At 37.6% G+C, this 21648-nt stretch overlaps 1 protein-coding gene and 1 non-coding gene across 2 annotated transcripts in view; both read right to left on the bottom strand.

Annotated features, from left to right (window-relative positions):
- The window catches only part of SESN1 (sestrin 1), a 110523-nt gene that overhangs the window by 56988 nt on the left and 31887 nt on the right, over nucleotides 1–21648 (bottom strand). The window lies entirely within an intron of this gene.
- LOC117098122 lies at nucleotides 16234–16338 on the bottom strand. The gene has a single exon (XR_004443185.1). It is a non-coding gene; the product is annotated as a U6 spliceosomal RNA (small nuclear RNA).

Raw genomic sequence — 21648 nt, forward strand, 5'->3', positions numbered from 1 at the left:
TATAAACCATCAGGATGTAATCAACATTTATAAAATACTCCACCTAATAAGAAAATACATATCCTTTTAGCATGCTCAGGGAATATATACCAAAACAGAATACATCATGGCCATAAAATAAATCTGAATATATTTAAAAGAACAAAAATCATGCAAAGTATGTGTTCTCTGATCAAAATAAAATCACACTAAAAATAAATAATAGAAAGATAATAGGAAAATGGAAGCCTGGACACATTTGCAAACTAAATACCACGCTCAGAAATAATTCATGAGTAAAAGAGGAGGTATCGGGGAGATTTAAAAAATACATTGAATAGGATGAAAATGAAAATACAACATATCAAAATTTGTGGAACACAGCTGAAGCAGTGCTGAGAGGGAAATTTATAACACTGCATGCATACATTAAAAAATAAAAAATTCAAATAAATGATCCAAAATTCTACTTCAAGAGCCTAGGGAAAGAAGAGCAGTATAAACTGAGAATCAAGCGGAGGGAAGAAAATAATAAAGAACAAACATCAATGAATTTGAAAACAGAAAAACAAAAGAGTAAAAGAAAATCAGTGAAACAAAGTGCTTGTTCTTTGAAAAGAAAAAAAAAATGGAAAAACCTCTATCAAGACTGACATGGAAAATAAGAGAAGACATAAATTACCAATATTTATTAGGAATGAAACAGAGGATTATTGCAAAAAAAAAAAAAACCCCTGCAACGACCAAAAGATAATAATGGAATACTGTGAACATTCTATACTCATACATTTGACAAGTTAGACAAAATGGGTCAATTCCCACCATAACTCCATAACTCACCTACTATGAAATATATCACTTGAATAGTCCTATTACTATTAAGAAAACTGAATTGTGATTTTTAAAAACTCCCCCAAAATAAATTTCCAAATCCAGTTTCTTTCACTGGATAACTCCACCAAACATCTAAAGAATTAATTCCAATTTTACATAGTATTTTCCAGAAAATAAGAAAGGAGGGAAAATTTTTCTATTATTTTTATGAAGCTAGTATTAGCCTAATACCAAAACCAGACAAAGACAGTTCAAAAAGAGAAAAATACAGTCCTCATGATAATGGAGGCAAAAATCCTAAGCAAAATATTAGCAAACAGAATTCCATAATGTATAAAAAGCATTATATATCATGATTTAGGGGGATTTATTCCAGGAACGCATGGCTGGTTCAACATCTGAAAATCAATCAATGTAATCTACCATTTTAACAGGCTAAAGAAGAAAAACCATACGTTCATATTAATTAATGCAGAAAAACATATCAGTAAATTTAACACTGATTTATGATTTTTAAAAACTTTCAGAAAAAAAAGAACAGAGTGGGAGTTACCTCAGCTTAATGAAAAACTTCTACAAAAACCTACAGCTGGCCGGGCGCGGTGGCTCAAGCCTGTAATCCCAGCACTTTGGGAGGCCGAGACGGGCGGATCACGAGGTCAGGAGATCGAGACCATCCTGGCTAACACGGTGAAACCCCGTCTCTACTAAAAAAATACAAAAATCTAGCCGGGCGAGGTGGCGGGCGCCTGTAGTCCCAGCTACTCGGGAGGCTGAGGCAGGAGAATGGCGTAAACCCGGAGGCGGAGCTTGCAGTGAGCTGAGATCCGGCCACTGCACTCCAGCCCGGGAGAGCGAGACTCCGTCTCAAAAAAAAAAAAAAAAAAAAAACCTACAGCTATTTTTACACTTAATGGTGAAAGATGGAATGCTTTCCTCTTAAGATTGGGAAGAAGGAAAGAATATTTACTCTCATCACTCTTACTCAACATAGTCCTGGAAGTTCTAGTCAGGACAATAAGGCAAGAAAAGTAAAAGCCATACAGATTTAAAACAAAAACAAAAACAAAAATGGAATAAATACAACTGTCCCAACTTACAGATGACACAATGATGTACACAGAAAATCCCAAGGAATTTATAAAAAAACAATGAACTCCTAGAACTAATAAGAGAGTTGAGCAGGTTGCAGGATACAAAGTTAATATACAAGAGTGAATTGCTTTACTATAGACCATCAATGAACAATTGGAATTTGAAATTTTAAAAATTATAATAAAAATAAAATAGGTATAAATCCAACAAAATATGTACAGACTCTATACACCAAAAACTACAAAACTCTGATCAAAGAAATCAAAGATCCAAATAAGTGGAGAAATACTCAATGCTCATAGATTGGAAGACTCAGTACTAGCAAGGTATTCATTTTCCCATCTGTTAAGTTCAACATTCCAATTAGAATCCTGGAAAGCTATTTTGTAAGTGTCAACAAGCTGATTCAAAATTTTATATGGAAAGGCAAAAGACCTAGAACAGTCATACTGTTTTCATGACTTACTATAAAGCTATCATAATCAATACAGCATGATATTGGTGAAAGGACAGATACACATATCAATGGAACAGAATAGAGAGCCCAGAAATAGACTGATAAAAATATGGTGAACTTATTGTTAACAAAGAAGTGGCCGGGCATGGTGGCTCACACCTATAATCCCAGCACTCTGGGAGGCCAAGGCAAGAGGATTGCTTGAGCCCAGGAGTTCAAGACCAGCCCAAGCAACACAGGGAGACTCCATTCCTACAAAAAAAAAAAAAAAAAAAAAAATTATCCAGGCATAGTGGCACATGCCAGTGATCCCAGCTACTTGAGAGGCTAAGACAGGAGGGCTGTCTGAGCCAAGAATACTGGCACTGAGCCGAGATTACACCACCACACTCCAGCCTGGGTGACAGAGTGAGAACCTGCCTAAAAAAAAAGGTGGGGGAGCACAGGCAATTCAATGGAGAAAGGATAGTCTTTCCACCAAGTGATGATGAACTAATAGGACATCCATATGCAAAAAAAAGAAAGAAAACAAAATGACTCCAGACACAAACCTCATACCCTTAACAAAAAGTAACTCAAAATGGATCACAGACCTAAATTTAACATATAAGACTAAAAAACATCTAGAAGAAAACATAAGAGATTATCTAGATCTAGATCACTCTGAATGATCTCATTCTTTCATCACTGACCAAACCTGTAATTACATCTCAGTCCTTTCTCCTGAATCTGAGGCCTATTTCTCTATCTGCTTAAAATATTTAATCTTGATGTCACACAGACATCTTGAATCAAAAAGTAAAAAATAAAAAGCTGAACTCAGCCAGGCACAGTGGCTCACATCTGTAATCCCAGCACTTTGGGCGCCCGAGGCGGGCAGATCACCTGAGGTCAGGAGTTTGAGACAAGCCTGACCAACATGAAGAAACCCAGTCTCTACTAAAAATACAAAATTAGCTGAGCGTGGTGGTGCATGCCTGTAATCTCAGCTACTCAGGCAGCTGAGGCAGGAGAATCGGTTGAACTTGGGAGGCAGAGGTTGCAGTGAGCCGAGATTGCGCCATTGCACTCCAGCCTGGGCAACAAGAGCGAGACTCCATCTCAAAAAGAAAAAAAAAAAAAAGGCTGAACTCATCACCTTCCCCAAACCCATTGCACTACGCTACCACCTTTTATATTCCCTATCTCCACGAAGGCCTTATTATACCTCCAGTTGTCCAGTGCAGACACCTGCAAGTCTGTGCTTAGCTAGGTTCCTCTGACACCCTTACTAACCTCTTGTCAAGTTCTGAATATTCTATATCCTAGAAACTGTCAAATCTATCCCCTATCTTCAACCTCACTCCCAACCCCATCAAAACAGCCCCTCACCATGTCTCTCCCGGATTAGAACAATAGCCTCCTTTCTGTCTCAATGCCTTTGCCACCTTCTAGCCTATTCTCTACACTGGAGCAGTCTTGCCAAAATGCAGATCTGATGATGATAAAATCCTTGATAGGTTCCCCCTAACTTTCAAAATAAAATCCAGATTCTTCACATGGCATATAATGCCATTTCAGATTTCATCTCTATCTATGTCTCCAATGATACTGAGTTCAACTTACTTACAGTTCTTCAAACACAGTAAATCTCATGATTCTGTACTTTTGCACATGCTAATCTCTCTGACCAGAGCACCTTATCTCTCACTTCTTCAACTGGCCTCTCCTTAGTCAGGTTTCAGGAGCCAGCTGAGGCATTACTCTTCTACAGAGCCTACCCCGACTACTCCCTTTCTGTATCCCCTCATCCCCAACCATCCAAAGCTTTTGCAGCATTCTCTTGCATGGCACTTATCAGTATATACCGTAACTGCCTGTTTATCTTGCCCACCTGTCTGCAAGCTCCTTGAGAATGAGATCATTGCCTTATCTGTTTCTCCAGTGTCTGGCATGGAATGTTACACAGAGTAGATAATACATGTTTCTGAAATAAATAAATCTGAGGCACGATATGGAAGAACTCTAATTGAAAATAAGAATTTGATTTTGAACCTGTATGGACTGAAAAAAAGTGTATTCTGTCCTTTGCTCTAAAGGAAAAACCAATGCCTCAACCTTCAATAATTCATATACTTTGGAACATAAGTAAAAATATTACATTTACAAGCTTAAAAAAATCTAACGCAATATTTTTGCTGTCAACATTCACTGAAACAGTGACAAGAATGACCTTCACAAATGCCCTCCCTTAATCTTTTGTGTTCCAAGATCACAAAGGCCTCAATAAACATTCAGCTACCTTCAACTGACCCTGCTTGTATGTGGTGCAGGCAGTTTACTACAGGTGAATAATCTGAGGAGCCACCTTCCTGAGACATTCATTCCTCCACCTCCCTTGTTTACTTGTCTTGAGATCTGCACCACAGTATTGCATGGTGGGTTTAGTTAACAAAAGTAGTGAAAGTATTTTTAAAGGATTACTGTTAAAATGTAGTGACTGCATAGGAAATACCAAGGCTGTGCTCTGAAAAGGCAGGCACCTTCTCACACAACCAGGTTTATTAGAACAGATAGAAGGGCTGCTACAAAATCTTTCCCAGAGGACCTCTAACCTCTGAGAGAAGTGAACTCCTTCCATAGGGGATAATATGATGACAAGCCTGTGACTAGATGGCCACAAGTAGGAGAACTTTTTATGTCAAATTTAAAAATCTTATTCCCTAATAGAGCTATGCTTATTTTTAACCTAAAATAATACTTTTCATTACTTACCAGCTAAATTACCTATCTCCTCCTCATCCCTGCCTCCCATTTCCCTGATTCTAAATTCCAGGAAGATATGTCACAATTTATTCTATGTGTTCCTGCATACCCTGGGATATGGCCATATATCGCAGGCTGTAATCATACTCCAATGTGTGAAGTTCAGAGCTATAAAAAGTGACGGGATGAATACTGAAAACATAACAATAGCTTCCTTCTCTGTTTCCTCCACTAAACAGCAAGTCTCTCCAGGACTTAGTGTCTTTGTCCTTTTTGCTTAGCACGCTTCTTTGCACAGACCTAGCTTTCAACAAACACCTGTAGAACCTATGTATGAATGAATGACAGCTATGATTTCTGCAAGGCTTTGAGAACATCTTGGCACATAAGAGTAGGAAAAGTTTGTATCAAAAAAAAGAGGATGAATGGAGTTTTAAAATTTGTTATATACACACAATGGAATACTATCCAGCCATAAAAAAGAAGGAATCCTGTCATTTACAGCAACATGGATGGAACTGAATTTATAAGTAAAATAAGCCAGGAACAGAAAGTTAAATATCGTATGTTCTCACTCATATGTGGCAGCTAAAAAAAAAAAAGCTGATCTCATAGAAGTAAAAGTTAGAAGAGAGGTTACTAAAGGCTGAGAAGGGTGGGGGGAATATGAAGACATCTGCTAAAGTATACAAAATTATAGCTGGATAGGCAGAATAAGTTCTAGCGTTCCATAGCACTGTAGTATAATTATAGTTAACAATATCATATATTGTCAAATAGCTAGAAGAGAGGAAACTGAATGTTTCCAACACAAAGAAATGATAACTGTTCGAGATGACAGATTTGCTAATTATCCTGATCTGATCACTGCACATTGTAATTGAAACACTACTATGTGCCCCATAATTATGTACAATTATTATGTGTCAGTTAAAAAATAAAAAGGAGGAGAGGGGACATATATTTATATTAATATATTATCTACTAATATTGATGTATAATATATATTATGTTGAAATCATTACATATATATTTACATGTATTTTTTAATAACATAGAACTGAAAGGAAATTAATTTACCAAAAAAACCCTTTAAAAAATTCTCAAGAAAGTTGCATCATGAGAATTAAATATCAAAACAAATACCCAGAGAAGAGGAAGTAAATAATTCTACATGTCTGACTTTGGCTTGAAACATAGGCAACAGCTTTAAAAGAAATTTTAAAATGAAGATTTATAAAACAGTGTAAAACACAACAAAGGAAAGGCTGTAAGTGAAGGAACAACAACTGATTTTTAAAACTCTGTATATGAAGTAAAAATATTGGCCAATTTGGTGAAAAAGCCAAACTGGTGAATAGGCATCTGATTTAACTACTTTTTCACTTTTCAACAGGTTTATGGTATGAGACAACCCTTCTCTACTCACAATGGAAGGGAGAAACTTCAAATCTAAACATATCCAAACAGCAATAACGGGCCCAACTCAGAGCTGTTCAAAGACTGACCGACCAACTGTGCTACAACAGCTGAAGGTGACGTCTGTCTGCAACAGCGCCATTAAGTAGCAGTCAAAACATTCAGGGGTTAGAAGCAGAGAACACATCTCCAGCCTAGAAAAAGACACACACAATGCTGTTTTTTAAATTGTTTTTTAAAAAAAAAAGTCATTTTAATGTATAGTGAATCATAGACTTTCCATCTTGCTAAGGAGACAGTATGGCAAGTCTTTAAATATTAAAAATAGACTTTAAATATATAAAACTGATTGAAGGAGGAAAAATTAGTTGGACTGGTCTGAAAGACTGATGAAATTAGCTTCCTAAGGGAGGCAGGCAAACATCAAAGCAGTCTCCAACTTTCAAATAACCTATCTATACAAATGGGCAGGCAGCGGAAGTTCCCTCCCATTCCCAAATCACAATACAGACTTAAACACAATCCTTAACTAAGGTCTCTCAGCCTAAAGGCAAAAGCTGATTTCCAGTCTGACCATAGGAAGAACAACCCTCCAAGAGAACTATCTTCTTTTAGTAATCAAAAGGAATTAAAAAAATACTGCTGCCGACAATCACTCATCTACCACTAGCATCACTTCCTTTCCATTCTTACTTTCTGGTCTCCAGGTTCCAGCCTAGCAAGGGAAGGCGAAAAGGAACAAACACAGCTTCTACTGCTTAGATAGGGGAAATGTGGTCCCCAGCCACACCTCCATAGAAATAATATTGTAAGTGGAAGTTTGTTATGTATGGTTCAAGTTGTTCAATTAGCCTGACTTCAAGTAAGAAGGGCTGAATACCTTTTTTGAACTGATTCCTTAAGCTAATCACCAAGTATTAATACTGCTTAGACACAGAAATATAGCCTGAGTCCTAAACAACTCATTTGCAAACTAATTTCAGAAGCAAACAGGAAATCTCTTAAAAAAAAAAAACAAAAAAAAAACTCATTTCAGAAATCAGTTTCACGACAGTTTAAAACTTCTTTTGGATCAGTAGCTTTAAAATTGGTTTTATAGGCCGGGCGCGGTGGCTCAAGCCTGTAATCCCAGCACTTTGGGAGGCCGAGACGGGCGGATCACAAGGTCAGGAGATCCAGACCATCCTGGCGAACATGGTGAAACCTCGTCTCTACTAAAAAATAACAAAAAACTAGCCGGGCGAGGTTGGCGGGCGCCTGTAGTCCCAGCTACTCGGGAGGCTGAGGCAGGAGAATGGCGTAAACCCGGGAGGCGGAGCTTGCAGTGAGCTGAGATCCGGCCACTGCACTCCAGCCTGGGCGACAGAGCGAGACTCCGTCTCAAAAAAAAAAAATAAATAAAATAAAATAAAATAGGTTTTATAAAACAGCAGGGTGCCATGAAATTTCACTGAGGATCAGAATATTATAAAGATTTTTTAAAAATTGTTTATTTACCAAACATTGAAACTGAGTCAGACAATAATGGTGCTACTTCGGTGAAAAATGTAACACATCAGTTGTGTATTTTTAACATAAAAGGAGTTGAACAAACTGCAACACTATATATTAGTAAGTAATACTATATGAATGGACTCTTTGAAGGAGAAAATGTAACCGTTCAAGGAATGTTTAAATAGGGTCCTCTTATTACATTTTTGCTTACCATTAGAGGTCAAAGATGGGGTTCTAAAGTATGAAAAACATTTAAAAGCTTGTAGAATTACAAAGAGTTTGGAAATTGTGGTCACTGGTTTTCCTTTTTTCTGTAATTGAACACAAGATAAAAATGATAAAACATTAATGTGACATTGTCTTACTCCATTTTGTGCCACTGTAACAGAATACCTGAGACTGGGTAATTTATTTAAAAAATCTTTTGTTTTGTTTTGTTTTCTCTTACAGTTCTGGAGGCTGGAAAGTCCAGGGTCAAGATGCTGGCATTTGGTCTGATAAGGGTCTTCTTGCTATCTCCTTACATGGCAGAAGACAGAAGAACAAAGGTAAGTTAGCCAAACCCTGGGTGAAGCCTGTTTTATAAGGACCTTAATTCCATTAATGAAGGAGCAGTCCTCTGGCCTACTCACCTCTTAAAGACCCCACCTCTTTCACCTCTTAATACTATCATATTGACAACACCTAAATTTTGTAGGGACACATTCAAACCACAGCAGACATCAATGGCTTTTTATTAGGTTGGTGCAAAAGTAATTGTGGTTTTTGCCATCACTTTTAATAGGACAGATGTAGAAGATAAGTTTCAAACCAAAGTCAGACAGGTAGCTGCAAATACATCAAAATGAAAATTCAACAAAGACAGGAATTGTTGCTTACTTTATTATAATCTCATCCTCTTAGCCTAAAACAGTGCTTGGCACTTTGTAGTTGCTCAGTAAATAATTGTTAGATAAATGAATGAATGAAGTTTCCCTCTATAAATTCCAGAAATATTTGAGAAAATTTTAAAGATAATTTTTGTTAATGTAAAGTGATGTTTTACTGTAAGAAAGTATAAACTATACTGATATAAATATATAAGCATAAATACAAAATGATTAAAATTGATCATAGTCCTACCACTCAGAGAAGGCCACTACTATTATAACATACTGGTATATTTACTTTCAGTTCTCTTTCTTATGTATATTTTTAGACAGCTGAGATCAAACACTACTTAAAATAGTTTATCTAGACTTCAGTGTTCACTTAAAGTTTTAATGTAATCCTTTCTCAATGTTATTGAAAATGAGGGTATACATTATATACTTTTTAAATGTTGTATTTAAACATTCCAAAAGACCTGAAAACAATTTTTATCAACAAACAGGTTTTATATAAGTTACTGACATTAGATTACTCTCTAGTCATTGATATTTAAATTGTGATTAAAGACAAAACTATACTACAGGAAACATTTCAACCATCAAGTATGCAGTTTTGAGAAGAGATAGAATATTTCTTTAGTTCATTCATTTGTCTCTACACTTGACAAATATTTATTGTTGACTTAATCCAGACTAAGTACTGAGACTACGATGAGCAAAACTACACAGCTACTGCCCCACAGAGTTCGTAATCTAGTCAAGGGAGACAGACATTAATCAAACAATCAATAAATTAATTGAAAGTTGTAAATGTTAGGAATAAGAGGTATATGGTCATATACGTCACTATTCAATAAAAGGAGTTGTTCTAGACTGGGGTGTGTGTGTGGGTGTGTTGTGTGTGTGTGCGCACAGCAGGGAATTGGGGGTAGGAGGTAGGTTGGAAACAATTTTGTCTAACATTCAACAAGTACTTCATTCAGTGTTAGTCAGGCCTTGTATTGGAAACATATGGCTTCTCTCATTTTCTTATTTAATAGTCACAGTATCTTATGAGTAAGAATTATCTTCCCTCACCTTACAGATAAAGAAATTCGGGCTCCGAGATAAGTCATTAACTTACTTAAGATTATACAGCCACTAAATAATGAACTGGGATGCAAACCCAGACAATAAGACAGCAGAGCGCTTAAGTCCTATGCCACATATCCCACTTCCCTGCGTAACTGACAATTATACTAAGATATAAAGGATAAGCTGGTGTTAATAAAGCATGGTGTGGGGGAGGGGAAGACAAAACATTCTATGCAGACTGAGAAACATGAGAAAGCTCCAAGATAGGAGAGACTGCTATAAATTAAAGTGGGAACAACAGCAGTAACAAAGCCAGTGAACTAAGTAAGAACACAGAGAGCAATGGGAAATATGGAGACGAGACTGGAAGATGAGGCTAGGCCAGTGAGAGCCCTCATGGGCCACATGAAGGCATTCCTAAATGCAATGAGAAGGCATTAGATGCTTTCACTGCTTTTATTTGAAATTCAAACACTCAAGGGAAAGAAAATTCATAAAGGGTGGATTTCATGAATCAAGAACTAGAAGGACGAATACTCGCTCAGTTTTGAAAATATTTTCTAGGACCTATCATATCTGTATTAATAAATATGCATACTTCAGGAATTTTAAAAGTGGTAGCTTTTAAATACCCTTTAAAATAAACCAAATGTAGACAAATTTAACAGAGGTTTGGGTTTTCCTTCTGGGTCTGGGTAATTACATTTACTTTGTGCAATTTTAGTAGTTTTCATCTTTATTTTGGAATTACTTCTTGTCCCAGTTTTACCCTTGCCAATTTTTAAAATATTTTTAAAATTATTGGCAAGACATTTCTTTTCCTTTTTTTCTTAATTTTTTTGGGGGGAATCTGGGAAAAATTCCCTGAATACAGATCTAAGTAACTGTCAATTTAATTTTCTGCCGATTATTCATACCAATGATGAACAACAAATTTACTTAAATATAGAAACTAAGACTAACTCTGGAAGTTAGGATGATGGGACAGAACTTAAACGTCATAAATCTTAAGAATATTAAAATAATAACCTAACAAAAATAGGACGCAAGAGGAAGGAAAAAACAAGTTCATTAATTTTCTCAGTTTAACAGAAGAGAGTGATACCGTCTAAAGGTGAAACACACAGTTTCAAAAGATATTTTTATACCCCGTTTTTTATAATCCTTAAAAAATACAGTAAAGAATTCCTTTAGAGCTCTATTGTGAAGAAGTATTATTTTTGCCCTAAGTGGAATTACTGATAAAAAGATAAAATTATGTTACACCAATTTACAAGTCTATAAGCAGTGTATAAGAAGGCCTGTTTTATAACATCCTGACCTATATGAGGATTATCTCCTGAAAGACAATCTACTAAGATAGTAGGCACAAAAGAAATAATAGTCCCTCAAAACATTTCTTCTGTCATTGTGAAGCTGAGCTTTTTGGTACACTTGTTCAAAATTTTTATTTATAACATCCATTTTTCTATTTTTGTCTTTTGCTTTTTCTTATTGATTTTATAAGCTTCTTTATACGTTAAGAATATTAACCTTTTTCATACATGATACAACTCATTTTTCCAACTTGTGGTTTATATTTTAAATTTAAGGCACTTTTTGATGTACTTAATTTTTATGCAGTCAAAACTATCTTTTCCATTAAAGCTTTCTTCCCTTGTTTTTATGCTTTAAAAGACCTTCCCTAACTGAAGGTCAAATTAAATAGCAGTTCTATTTGTTAGTATGAGGTAGGTCCAAACTTCATATTTTTCTTCAAGAAGGTGAACAGTTGTTCCAGTATATCTATGGAACCAGCCTTTTGTCCGGAACATATGGATACATTTTCGAGGCATGACATCTACCCACACAAGGTTCTAATCCTCACCTCTACCTGCTAATAGCCACGTGCTTCTCCTTTCTGAAGAGAGAATCCTCTTTCTACCTGGTCCCTGGGTGAAAAGAGGAAAGGGAGAGTAGGATAATCCTGGTCCTCATCTCCCTTCAATTTATTTTTTGCATCTAACTCTCTTCACTTTCCTCTCCAATCCTTCTTGGGTCCCTAGTTTTTCAGACTCTACTTTCTTTTTTTCAAGTTGTGTGGTATTTTTCAGAAATGTAATTTGCTATTAACTAATGAAAGAATATATAATAAACATAATGGTAGCCGGGCGCAGTGGCTCATGTCTGTAATCCCAGCACTTTGGGGGGCTAAGGCGGGTGGATCACGAGGCCAGGAGTTCAAGATCAGCCCGGCCAAGATGGTGAAACCTTGTCTCTACTAAAAATACAAACAAATCAGCCAGGCGTGGTGGCAGACACCTGTAATCCCAGCTATTCGGAAGGCTGAGGCAGAGAACTGCTTGAACCCGGGAGGTGGAGGTTGCAGTGAGCCTAGATCACGCCACTGCACTCTAGCCTGGGGGCAACAGAGTAAGACTCCATCTCAAAAAAAAAAAAGAAAGAAAGGAAACCAGAATGGTTATTTCAATCAACAATATGGTTCACAAAAGTCTAATAACCATTACAAAAAAATTATCACTAAGTAAGATAGTGCCTAACGGAGATTATTTTTAAATTTCCAAAAATTGTGTAAGATCTATACTAATTGTTCATGATATATGGTAGGTACTCAATATGTTTGTGGTTGGGAAGAATTTTTCTTTCTAGATCTGAAAACACAGGCATTGGGTGTAGTTTTAGATTTCAGAATTTTTACTGCCAAAATATTTTATGCCAACAAATGTAGAAGAATACAAAGGAGAAAGTAACTTACAATTTCCTCACAACAAACTACTTATGATTCACAATTTAGTAACCTTTAGTTATTTCCGTTAGCTAGGTGCCAGTGAGAACTTTATTTCTAAAACAACTAGAGAAACCACTACACTTTTAAAGAGGTAATTTTCACTGGGTGCAGTGGTTCATGCCTGTAATCCCAACACTTTGGGAGGCCAAGGCAGGAAGACTGCTTGAACTCAGGAGTTTGAGACCAGCCTGAGCAACACAGGGAGATCTCATCTTTACAAGTAATTTAAAAATTAGTGAGGCATGGTAGCCTACATCTTTCCCAGCTACTTGGAAAGGCTGAGACAGGAGGATAACCTGTGCCCAGGAGGTTGAGGCTGCTGTGAGCCATGATCGTGCCACTGCACTCCAGCCTGGGTGACAGAGCAAGACCTTGTCTCGGAAAGACAACAACAACAAAAAGCAATTTTCTGGGCTACTTCTAATCTCCTACAAGATGCATCATTAACTCTAACAGGCAATACAGGCAAATTAAAAGTAGTCACTGTCATCAAATGCCCTGGTAGTGGCAGAAAATGGACACAGTAGGCTAACCCAAGTTCCATTTCCAGCTTCCTTCTGTCTGTCTCTACTACAGAGGCTATGAAAGTTAAACACCTGACTTCCCAGCCTCCCTTGAGAAGCTATGTTACACAGTTATCACCAATGAGATACAAACAGAAGTCTGCTAGCACTCCTTTCCTTCTCACTGTGTAGCACATATTTGTGATGTGTAGGAGGCAGCTTCCAAGATGGCTCCCAATGATGCCTGCCTACTGAAGGGACTACTTCCTCATATAGTCCCTTCCCATACTGTATCAGGGTTCTGTGAAAAAAGAATATGGCAGGAGTGATAGCTCACTTCCAAGATTAGGTTATAAAAGACATTGCAACTTCCATCTTGTTCTTATCTCCATCTGTCCTCTCCCTCCCCTGACACACACATTCTAGACCCTCCCCGCTCTCTCAGATCATTTGCTCTGAGAGAAGCCCACTGCCATGCCTTGAACCCTGTAGAGAGATCCCTATGGTAAGGAACTGAATCCTCCTGCTGACAGTCATGTGAGTTAGTTTAGAAAGCAGATCTCCAGCTCAAACAAGCCTTCAGAGGACTGCAGCCCCAGCTGGTATCTTGACTGCAACCTTATAAGGGACCCTGAGCCAGAACCTCCCAGCTAAGCCATTCCTGAATTTTCAACCCTCAGAAACTATGTGAGATAATTAATATTTATTGTTTTAATCTGATATGTTTTAGGGAAATTTTGTTACACAACAATAGATGCCAGAAATACAGTGATGCCTGAAGGTACAACAGCCTTTTTACAACCTTGATACAAATCACATTCTAAGGATGGCAATGGGCTTTTATTAATGTAGTTGAACATCACATCAGCTCTGGACTGCCTAATTAAGACTTCTTGTGGAGGCAGACCCCTATCTGTTTCTACTACATAGTAGGGCTTTTTGTTATTTGCAGCCAAACACATTCCAGACTGACATCAACAATTCCCAAAACTCAATTACTGTTTCTAAAGAAAGGTTCCTTTTATTGAAGGATCTGCCTTTGCTCAGAAGTTCATACTTCTCTTATCTTCTGGAACGCAGTTGTTCATTTCATGATCCAGAAAAAATATTCAGGCTGTCCTGCAGGAACTCCTAGTATTTAAAGGCAGTGGCAAGGATTATCCCCTTCATTCAGCAAGCAATTACAATACTTTTAGTAGAATGCCTACTTCTTAAAACATGTCTCCCTTTGACATACTAAAAACTTCATTCGGCTACACCCCAAAACATAAAGAATTCAGAAATATATTCCAAGCTGCTAGATCATATAATCCATAGGAAAATGTGTTTCTTTTGATGATAATCTGCTATATCATATGAATTCCAGGAACATGTTTCAGCCCAAGAGAAGGAACTGGCTGTCTCTAGATGAGGTTCAATCATGTAACACATGATGTTTCAGTCAATGGTGTACTGCATATGCAACAGGGTCCCCTAATATTGTACGGTACCTTTTTTTATAACTATACCTTTCCTATGTTTAGATATATTAATTAATTAATTTTTTGAGGCAGGGCCTCGCTCTGTTGCCTAGGCTGGAGCATAATAGCATGATCACAGCTCACTGCAGCCTTGACCTCCTGAGTTCAAGTGATCCTCCCACCTCAGCCTCCCAAGTAGCTGGAACTACAGGCACACACCACCACACAGGACTAATTTTTGTATTTTTGTAGAGATGGGGTTTCACCATGTTGCCCAGGCTTAGATATATTTAGATATACAAATAATTACCATTGTGTTACAACTGCCAGTGTGTATTCAGTACAGTAACATGCTATACAGGTTTGTAGCCTGGGAACACTAGGTTACACCACATAGCCTAGGTGTGCAGTAGGCTATACCATCTAGGTTTGTGTAAGTACACTCTGTGATGTTTGCCCAATGACGAAATTACCTAATGACATTTCTCAGAATGTATGTCCATCATTAGGAGATGTGTGACTGTACAGAGTGAGAATTCAGCTTAGAAAAATCTCTCTTAAATAATCCCACATTCTCCTCCTAACTGCTTATCTCTTTCTAGATGCCAAACATTTAACACATAACAGAAGAAAAGTTTCATTTGGCACAGAAGTAAAAGTAATTTGGATCTAGTGACCTTGCTTTGTTTTTTCTTTCCAAGTGAACAATTGCTCAGAGATAGAAGCAATGCATCCCCAGAAGAGGAAGAAAAATGACAGGAAATCCCGATCCACACTTGACCAAAATCATCAAACAATCTAGGCAACTGGTGTTCACTTGTATGACAGTTTTTTAAGTTGTCAGCAATTCTTGGCAAATACAATAGAAAATAACTTCAGTAAAACTCTGAGCTAAAAGGCTTAATATTCTCATGGGTGTCTTGCCCTTATAAAGGGTGGGTGGGTGGGGGGGTACCTAAGAAAGGAAATTTAGTCAGAGAATAAACCTTCTGCTGTAAGAGATAACATAATCCAAAATACCAAGTATACTATATTTGAGGAAACACCAAATTTAAAATGAAGTTTTTCAAAATTTATGTAACTCCATATATATCACTTCATATATATACAAACACACACACACATATAATTTACAGATAATAACTTCTTAACATTTAACCAACCTAAGGAAGCTGTTTCTTAAAATTTAATTTTAAGATGAATTCATTTTAACTTTGAGATTTAAAAAACAGTCTAAGATCTTTGAAGCTAGCCAGAGTACATTCCTGGATTCTAATAGTACTGCTTAATCATAGCCAAGCAGACATAAAATGGTGTTTCATAAAAGTGTGATAGTTGCTACTGCAATGATCAGTAGGTTTGCTTTTAATGTTTATTCAGTTGCATATATTCAGAACATGACATGGATTGTTAAAGCCTGGAACAGCTCCTTGATTTCAAAACATGGTCACTTCCATAACGGCTATATATAAAGCAGCAGAATAAGAGGGCAAAATTTTGTTTGTATTTTTATTTTTAAAATATGGAATGCTTACACATTTGCATGTCATTCTTGTGCAGGGGCATGTTAATTTTCTCTGTATCATTCCAACTTTGGCATATGTGCTGCTGAAGCAAGCACAAGGTGGGCAAAATTTGAAATGCTAGTCCCCACCCAACAGAGACCCACACAGTACTCCTTATATCATACTTAGAGAAGCTGTCATATTCATGCATATTTTTGCTTTTGATCTATGAAATTAATTTAGGGATAAATTCAGTTCTACTTTTTTATTTTTCCTTTGCTGCCCCTACTGGCTCTTCAAATAACTTACAATAACATATTGTTTTAAAAAGTTACTTATGATAATATTCCCGAGACTTTTCTGCAATTTGACGATTTCTTCCACTCACAGGAAGACAGGCCTAGACTATAACAATGAAAGTGAACTCCACCAGAGGCAAGACAATGTGACTAAACTCAGGGACTTCCCCTTTGCTACACCATGGTACTCTTTGACCTACTTTGGTTTTCTACAAATCATCCCTTTAGTTCTCAGCCTGAAAGCACCAAAGCTAGGCCTCTGTTAATCACAGATTAACAAACAATAACAAACAACAAAAAAGAGAAATACACATACGTGTACACACACACACACACACACACTTTAGATTAAGGAGTAAACAATCTAATCTGTGGGAAAAGCCACACCACACACCACTAAATAAAACATTAACAAAGGACAATTATTTTTTCTAGAATAGATTCTAAAAAATTTAAAAGGAGAATTTTTAGAACAATATTTTAAGAAATGTAATAGCTTTTAAAATTAGTGTCTTGTATATGTATCCTGATCCATAGATCCCATCTTTTGCTTAAAGCACCTGTTTATAAAACTTTACAATTTTTTTTTTTTTTTTTTTTTTTTTTTTTTTTGAGACAGAGTCTCGCTCTGTCGCCCAGGCTGGATGCAGTGGCCAGATCTCAGCTCACTGCAAGCTCTGTCTCCCGGGTTTACGTCATTCTCCTGCCTCAGCCTCCCAAGTAGCCAGGACTACAGGCACCTGCCACCTCGCCCAGCTAGTTTTTTTGTATTTTTTAGTAGAGACGGGGTTTCACCATGTTAGCCAGGATGGTCTCGATCTCCTGACCTCGTGATCCGCCCATCTCGGCCTCCCAAAGTGCTGGGATTACAGGCTTGAGCCACCGTGCCCGGCCAAACTTTACAATTTCTAATTGGAGTAGGAAGAGAGATCTGACATGCTTGATTTGACCTGCCAAGTCTTTTTTCCTTTGGGAGAATATTCATCTGCCTTTTCTATTGATTAGTTCAGTACTGTGCAGTTTTATGAAGAGTCTAGAAAAGTGTTAGGTGAAAATAAACAGCAATGACAGTGAACTAATCTATTTTAGAGGGAAAATTCCTCAAAGGCAAAGACAATTCCCTCCCTCATTTACCTTTTTAGGTCACAAAAAGTAGGCCATCAATAACTATAATTAGTGCAGCAACTGTAGGATGCTCGATTCTACTTTAACTACATAGAATAATTTAATCTCACTTAAATTATAATTAAATGAGATCAGTACTTCATGTGTCATGGAGCTATTAGTAAGCTTCAGAAAACTTGTTACTGGAATGTAGCAATTGTCCTCCACAAGATGAATGACCAAGGGAATCAGGAATAATGACATAATCTTCCTTCTCTCTGTGTTAAATTTATGCCAGGCAACTTTCAATGTCTCCAGGAAAAGTATCCACTGCTCTTTCTATCCTCCCCTCCCAGTCCTTGCATCAGGACAGACCAATTTCAAATCAAATACATTTAAATGGTTAAATCAATACATGTATATGAACCCTGATTTAATTTGTGATTAAACTGCTACTCAGAAAGTTAACAATTTCTTTAAAAATGCATTTTACTTTTTGAAATATCTCACACATTTTATTCATAACTCAGTTGTATATCTGACTTTAAAATGTACATAATCTGAAATTAAAGCAACAATAAGTTACTCCTAATTTTACATTTCCCTTAGGAAAAAAGAACAATGTACTAATATAGATACCTGTGAAACCACATCTGATTCTGTGTATTAAACCTAAATAATAGACAGGCATGCTATCTAAGAAAAAAACAGCCTTGACCAAAAACTTTTTTCAACGAATTTAATGTGTAGAAATTTTATATTTGTGTATAACATGTAAAATAAAAATTTTAAATTTTGAACAGTTTGTTACAAATGAAAAATGTACTATGTATTTTAAGCAAAAATTAAAGGGGATGCATCAGAATTAATTCTACCTGAATATTTCGGGATATGCAGCAAACTTGATATTCATCTTCCTATTTTTTTTTTTTTTTTGAGACGGAGTCTCGCTCTGTCGCCCAGGCTGGAGTGCAGTGGCCGGATCTCAGCTCACTGCAAGCTCCGCCCCCCGGGTTTACGCCATTCTCCTGCCTCAGCCTCCCAAGTAGCTGGGACTACAGGCGCCCACCACCACGCCCGGCTAGTTTTTTGTATTTTTTAGTAGAGACAGGGTTTCACCGTATTAGCCAGGATGGTCTCGATCTCCTGACCTTGTGATCCGCCCGTCTCGGCCTCCCAAAGTGCTGGGATTACAGGCTTGAGCCACCGCGCCCGGCCTTCATCTTCCTCTTTTAAATTAATTAACCTGCTGGGTGAGGTGGCTCACACCTGTAATCCCAGCACTCTGGGATATGGTAGCAGGTAGATTGCTTGAGGTCAGGAGTTCGCGACCAGCCTGGGCAACATGGTGAAACCTCATCTCTACTAAAAATACAAAAATTAGCCAGGCATAGTGGCATACACCTGTAGTCCTAGCTCTTCGGGAGGCTGAGGTGGGAAGATGGCTTGAGCCCAGGAGGCAGAGGTTGCAGTGAGCTGAGAACGCACCACTGCACTCCAGCCTGGGCAACAGAGCGAGATCCTGTCTCAAAAAAAAAAAAAATTAATTAATCTAACAAATATTTATTTAGTTTTTACTATGTGCCTAATGAGTGATGAAAAAATAAATGATGAGAAAACTCTGATATGGTCTCTACCCACATTAAACCTCACTTTAGTGGAGGACAGAAATTAATCCAAGAATTATGTAAGCATGATAAAATATGGTGCTCTAAGAAATAATGAGAGAGAATGGATCAAGTTAGGGAAGCTCTAGAAGGCTTTCTTTTTAAGAGACAGGGTCTTACTCTGTCACCCAGACTGGAGTGCAGCGGGGTAGTCACGGCTCACTGCAGCCTTGAACTCCTACTCTCAAGCGATCCTCCTGCCTCAGCCTCCCAGGTAGCTGGGACTACAGCCATGAGCCACCACGCTCAGCCTAGAAGGCATTCTTGAGGAAGTTAGCATTAAAAGAAATCTGAAAAATGAACAGGGGGAGTTTATTAGATGAATAAGAGAGCAGAGGTGAAGCTCTGTCCAGGTAGAGGAAAAAGCATGTCAAAGGCTTTTGAGCAAACGTAAGCAGCAAGCAAAGAGGGCCTGTAAGTCTGGGGCACACAGAGCGAGGAAGAGCACATCACAAGATGAGGCTGACGAGGTCAGCAGCCAGACCACAGAGGGCCCTGCAGGGAGGCTGACTATTCATCTTGGCTTACCCCTGTTGACTTGGCATAATCCCTTCTCTCACAGTGTCCCAGTTTGGATGATAAATTATGTGAGGCCATGTAAACACATTTATCTTTAACCAAAATACTATGAGAAGTCATATATAAAAATTTTAAGGTGGTGCGTGTGTGAGAGAGAGACAGAGAAAAAGGTGTATTACAACATGAATTAATACACAGTAGTCCCCTGGTATCTGTGGGGTACACATTCCAAGACCCCCATAAATGTGTGAAACCACAGGTAGTACTGAACCCCCTATGTACTATGTTTTCTCTTATACATATATGGCTATGATAAAGCTTAATTTAGAAATTAGGCCCAGTAAGAAATTAAAAACATTAAGTAACAATAAAATAGAATAATTATAGGAATATACTGTAATAAAGATTATGTGAATGTGGTCTCTCTCTCTCTCAAAATACCTTATTACACTGTACTGCTGGTAAGCGAAAGCGAGGAAAGTGAAACCATAGATAAGGTGGGACTGCTGTATGAAGGTAAATATACAATTTCATCTGCAAAGTTTGAAACACACTTCATAGTTGGTCTCAGGGAGAACAAGATGTCTGACATTATACCAAATGAATGGGTAATAAAGCCTTCCTGCAGAGAGAAACAGCCCTTGGTCACTGCCCTCCCTGTCTGAGTCCTAGAAAATCACCTTGCAGAGGTCGGGCAGGCTTCTGGCCTGAGAGGGGAGCATGAATATGTCTGTCAGCCAGGGTAGAGACACACTTCTATATTAGAGAGAAGAGGAGAAGGAAACTGCCAAGATCGGCTCACGAATAAATGTTTGAAGAGAAATAAGTAGGAGGGTGGGGTGGTGGGAGGGAGCACACAAGAGAGGAAGTCTGCCCTTGGGCAGGGGGTTAGCGGGAAGGCCAGCAGGCTGCAAAGACCAACGACTTGCCCTGAATTTTCCATGAGCCATACCCAATAGGCAACTCAATTACAGTGATGGGACCAGAGGGGATAGAGATGATATGGAAATGTTCATGGAGACACAGCAATCAAAATTTAGGGAACCACAGCTGGGGAACTGTCTGCTCATCCCGACTGAGAACTCACTATCTTGCCAGTGAAGATGAGTTTTGCCTAATCCTTGAATCCTGAGGTCTTCTCTGAGATTAATGCTGTGATTACTGCTGTTTCCCCTTTGCATTTTCCTATGTACCCTTGCTGATCCTTTTGCTTTTCAACTTTTGATGATACTTTGATTCAGATATGTCTTGTGTTACCATCTTTTAATTTGATTGTCTTTTTACTCAATCTATAAATTCCTCACCAGGGGAGTTTTAACCACTTACATACAAAGCTGTTCATTATATATTGTGAAGTTAATGCATTTCAAAAGAAGAAAAATACCTTCTACAAGTTGTCTGGCACCCAAAAATGTCTGAAAATAGTTATCCTTTTAAAAAAGAAGAAAAAAGCCAAAAAAAACTAAAAAAATTAGATTTTCATTTATTTTACCCCAACTTGTAGCCTTTTACTTTACCCATATCAATGCTGAATTAAATAGAAAAAATAAAATTAAGCCATGTATAGATTTTGGATCTAAAGAACTGAAATTCATGACATGGAAATTAACAATGAATGGTAAAATCATCATGAAATAGTCTTAGAATCTTAGTGAACTAGTATTTAGCCTTGTCACTAAACTGGCTTGATTGATACCTGTCAACTTCTAGAGTTTCCCCCACTGCCCCCTTTTTTTCCTGCAGGCTATGATCGTTCAAATCCTCAAACAGCTATACCCTTATGTTCTTGATTATATGCCAAGACGATAAATAAAGGTTTATAGATGACTCCAGAGTT

Source organism: Trachypithecus francoisi, unplaced genomic scaffold, assembly GCF_009764315.1.
Source record: "Trachypithecus francoisi isolate TF-2019V2 unplaced genomic scaffold, Tfra_2.0 Lachesis_group15, whole genome shotgun sequence".
In the NCBI taxonomy this organism is placed as follows: Eukaryota; Metazoa; Chordata; class Mammalia; order Primates; family Cercopithecidae; genus Trachypithecus; species Trachypithecus francoisi.